Below are 5,000 nucleotides of genomic sequence, written 5' to 3'. Positions count from 1 at the left end.
TGGAACTCAGACCAGCCTCTCGTCTTTAGCGTATTTAAAGAGAGCGCTTTTGCCTACTCACCAAAACAAAGGCGGGTTGTGTCATTAGAAAGACTACTTTCCTTAGTGGACGCACTCTGCGCCCCCCCCCCCCCCCCCCCCCCCCCCCCCCCCACCACGTATAAACGGTACTTTTTGGCCAGAAAGGGATTAATTTTTTTCCACCGGAGGAAAGATATTTTCTATGAGGCAGTTCTCTGGGCAATATCGGTAGTGGGCCCTAGAGGGCGCATTGGAGTAACTAAAAGTTACTCAATCTTTTTGGCTACTAGGCTACCAGTCAGAGGAGCGCCTGAGTGCTGCGTCAGGTGATTTATAACAATACTGGGTTGTTGGTTGTCCGTGATTCGGTGCGTGCGTGCGCACGGGTGTGTGTGTGTGTGCGCACGGGTGTGTGCGCACGGGTGTGTGCGTGCGTGTGTGTGTGTGTGTGTGTGTGTGTGTGTGTGTGTGTGTGTGTGTGCGTGCGTTGCGGGGCCGTGTATTGGACTGATGCGTGCTGGGGTTTTTCCATGCCTCTCCTCTCCTCTCTCTGCCCGTGTCCCGACACATCACTTTGTGTTTGTCTTAACTTGAACTGCCTAGAAACTAGAAACTAGTACAGTGCATGACATGCATGTGTGTGTGTGTGTGTCTGTGTATTTGTCTATATAATATGTGCGTGTGTGTGTGTGTGTGTGTGTGTGTGTGTGTGTGTGTGTGTAAAGCCGACTTTAGGACGGTACCCCCCCCCCCCCCCCCCCCCCCCCCCGAACCTCAAATGACGTCACATTGTAGGCTCTACAGAGCCAAATGACGTCACATTGTAGGCTCTACAGAGCCAAATGACGTCACATTGTAGGCTCTACAGAGCCTAATGACGTCACATTGTAGGCTCTACAGCGCCGAACCAACTTTTATTCGGCTCTAAAATAGGAGTATGAATCGGCCCTATGCATTATGTTATGCTTTTGCTGTGGAAAAAATAGCAGATCTACAAGCTCAATAGTTAAAAGTATAACCATGCTTAAAACACCCCAAAAGGAGGTTCCCGTCCTGATGCAAATTCGGGTCGGGGTAAAGTTTCATAATCTTGACTCCTGTGTTGGCAGGTATTCGACAACTATGCAGTGACTGTGATGATTGGAGGAGAGCCTTACACCCTTGGACTGTTCGAACACGGCAGGTAAAACCACATCCCTGCAACAACCCTGGGTTTAAAACCACATCCCTGCAACACCCTGGGTTAAAACCACATCCCTGCAACACCCTGGGTTAAAACCACATCCCTGCAACACCCTGGGTTAAAACCACATCCCTGCAACACCCTGGGTTAAAACCACATCCCTGCAACACCCTGGGTTAAAACCACATCCCTACAACACCCTGGGTTAAAACCACATCCCTGCAACACCCTGGGTTAAAACCACATCCCTGCAACACCCTGGGTTAAAACCACATCCCTGCAACACCCTGGGTTAAAACCACATCCCTGCAACACCCTGGGTTAAAACCACATCCCTACAACACCCTGGGTTAAAACCACATCCCTGCAACACCCTGGGTTAAAACCACATCCCTGCAACACCCTGTGTTAAAACCACATCCCTGCAACACCCTGGGCCTGTTCGACACAGCAACTCTACAGTCTATGTACAGTTGTGATCAAAAGTTTACATACGTTTGTAAAGGACATACTGTCATGATAGTCCTGCCTTTCCAATAATTTGTTCAACTCTTATTTTTCTGCGATAGGTTGATTGGAGAAAATACTCTTTGTCATACAAATAAATCTTGAATTTATTTGTATTTTTATGAATGTTTAAGGGTTTTCTGAAAATGTGACCAAATCTGCTGGTTCAAAAGAATACATACAGCAATGCTAATATTTGGTTGCATGTCCCTTGGCCATTTTCACCCCAATTTGACGCTTTTGGTAGCCATCCACATTGTTCCACAAGCTTCTGGCAAAAAACTAATACTGTAATAATAAAAAATCACACCCCTGTGAAGTGAGCAGTGCAATTGCACTGCAATTGCACTGCTCACTTCACAGGGGTGTGATTTGTATTATTATACAGTATTCGTTTTTTTCTTATGAAAGCAGAGAGTCTTCTGTTTCATACGGTATATAGTATGTACATGTCGCTATAGGACTTATTTTGTGAATAATAGTTATTCAGGTCCATGCCTTCTCTAAAGTTCTCTCTGGTGAGCGCAAGCTGCATTCAATAGCAATTACTGACAAACTGTACATGGGATCAATGTGTATTTGTTTCCCTCCTAAAAGTAGACATTCAGGGCTTTCATTCAGTGTGTAGTATGTATATGATATTATTTGTGTTCATTTTTATATCTGTCTGTCAATGTCTGTCAACTTCAACCTTCCATATCTCTGCTGTTTTTTCAAGCGAGCAGAGTGCAGGCAAAAGCAGTGTTAGAAAAAAGGTCAATATCTCCAGAATGGAAGATGGTAAAATCATGATTTTTGTTTAAAATTGAAGTGGACAAGTTAGGCTTTCTTTTGATTTATCTCGCTATAAGAGGCCCCTCGCTGTGGGCCCCTAAAAAGTTCAAAAGTCCAATGTTAATCGCTTAGCACCACCAGGCCTGAGCTCACTTTAAACTCTAGCATACAAAGTATTAAACAATTTTTTGCACAGTTGATCTTGGATCTGTAGCTGACTAGAAATGACTTCCTGACTTGTTTAAGTCTATTATTCGCTTTTTCAGATCCATGCTGAGCTCCTTTGACTTTCCCATTTTATTGTTTGTGGGTTGTGGCCAAACGAGCCCTAAATAAGGCTCAGAGAAGTGAACAGACCAGAAGTAGTCAATCATAATCACTCAGTTTAAGTTAAGAGGCCATGCCACAAAGCTAATTTGATTGACACAACTTTCTACATTACCATATGGGACATAATATGTATGCTGTATGTATATTTATGAAACCAGCGGATTGGTCACATTTTCAGAAACCCTTAAACATTCATAAAAATACAAATAATTCAAGATTTTTTTGTATGACTAAGAAGTATTTGCTCCAATCAACCCATCACAGAAGAATAAGAGTTGAACAAATTATTGGAAAGGCAGGACTATCATGACAGTATGTCCTTTACAAACGTATGTAAACTTTTGATCACAACTGTATAGTCTGTCGACGAACACTTTTCGCCTTGGTTTTTAGTGGATGAAACCACCAACGCTGCCGCTCTCTGCCGCCCCCTACAGGCCAGGAGGACTACGACAGGCTCCGCCCCCTCAGCTACCCCCAGACTGACGTGTTCCTCGTCTGCTCTCTCCGTCGTGTCGCCCTCCTCCTTCGAGAACGTCCGTGAGAAGGTCTGTCTGTCTGTCTGTCTGTCTGTCTGTCTGTCTGTCTGTCTGTCTGTCTGTCTGTCTGTCTGTCTGTCTGTCTGTCTGCCTGTCTGTCTGTCTGTCTGTCTGTCTGTCTTTCTGTCTGTCTGTCTTTCAGGCCGGGCCTAAAATGTATGACAATTATTATTATATATAATTATTAACTTATATGATTGTCTCTCTGTCTCCATCTCTCTCTCTCTCTCTCTCTCTCTCTGTCTCTCTCTCTCTCAATTCAATTTCAATTCAATTCAATTAGCTTTATTGGCATGAATGTAGTAGCTACAGTATTGCCAAAGCATGAAGTTCAACAAAAGAACCAAAACAAAATAAATAAATACAAAATATAACAGAAAATAGGCAAATAGAACATTAATTTTCACAATACAATATGAAAAAACTGTCAAAATGTACAGTATTAAATGTGTCCGTGGTGTGTCGAGATGGTTTGTGTCAAGATAATAGTCACATTGTGTATATCTTTCTAAGTGTCCCTCATTTTGTGACATGCAGTCACACATACTGTGCAGCCAGATGTGCTGCAGGTCCCTCTCCCAACAGAATGAGTTGTTTGTCATTGTCATGCAACTCTTTAAACTTTGGGATCAACAACTCAAATGTATTAAAATATGTGGTTCTTATATTATTATATTTATTACAATGAATTAGAAAGTGTGCCTCAGTCTCTACCTCAGCTGAGGTACAGTGCCCACAGACTCTCTGTTCTGGAGGTAGGTAGGACTTCTTGTGTCGTCCTTTCTCTATGGCCAGACTGTGGTCACTCATTCTGTATTTAGTCATGATCTGTCGCTGTTTTTTATCTTTGACCGTATACAGATACTCAGCCAGTTTATATTCATGTTTTAGGGCCAGATAACAATTAAGTTTGTTTTGAGTTTTGGTTTGATTGTTCCAATGTTCCAGATATGTGTATTTTTTTAGTTTAATAATTTGGTTGACTCTAATTAGTGGTTGCAAAGCAGTGCTGGTCTGAGGTTGAGGCTGGACACTGTTCTGTGGTAGCTGATCAATAAGTCCAAGGACTAGTTGGCAGAAGGGACTCTTTTGGGGTTTCCATCTCCTGGGATTGCAGGGCCTGGAATCCCAGGCTGTCTTGGGGGCTTGATTTAAGGTGTAACCAAAATGTTAGTGTTCTTTTCCTAATGTTAATAATTAATGGGTAACGGCCTAATTCTGCCCTGCATGCGTTGGTTGGTGTTTTCCTTTGGATGTTTAATATGGACCTACAGAATTCTGCATGCAGGGTTTCTGTGGATGTTTGTCCCATCTAGTGTAGTCCTGGTGACTGAGTGGACCCCAAACCTCACTACCATAGAGAGCAATTGGTTGGATAATGCTGTCAAATAATTTTTTATCCAGATTCTAACAGGGATATCAATTTTATAAAATGTTCTCCTACTGGCATAAAATGCTCTGCATGCTTTCTCTTTTAGTGCATTCACTGCCAGACCAAAGTTACCTGAGGCACTAATCTGTAGTCCCAGGTAATCGTAATACAGGGTGTGATCTAATGGTGTGTTTACTAATTTAAATTGATATTTGTTTTCCTGAGATCTGGCCTTCTTTTGGAAAATCATGATTTTGGATTTGTTCAAATTTGT

The 5,000-nt window shown here is 42.6% G+C and overlaps 1 pseudogene across 1 annotated transcript in view; it reads left to right on the top strand.

The window, feature by feature from the left end:
- The window catches only part of LOC308332238 (cell division control protein 42 homolog), a 14,380-nt pseudogene that overhangs the window by 4,915 nt on the left and 4,465 nt on the right, over positions 1-5,000 (top strand). The window contains exons 3-5 of the transcript XR_013966246.1: positions 1,131-1,183; positions 1,639-1,657; positions 3,252-3,363. The product of XR_013966246.1 is annotated as a cell division control protein 42 homolog (transcript). The remainder of the gene's footprint in view (positions 1-1,130; positions 1,184-1,638; positions 1,658-3,251; positions 3,364-5,000) is intronic.

This window comes from Protomyctophum bolini, assembly GCF_963924005.1.
Source record: "Protomyctophum bolini genome assembly, chromosome: 17".
Classification (NCBI taxonomy): domain Eukaryota; kingdom Metazoa; phylum Chordata; class Actinopteri; order Myctophiformes; family Myctophidae; genus Protomyctophum; species Protomyctophum bolini.
This window is presented reverse-complemented; position numbering and strand designations above follow the sequence as displayed.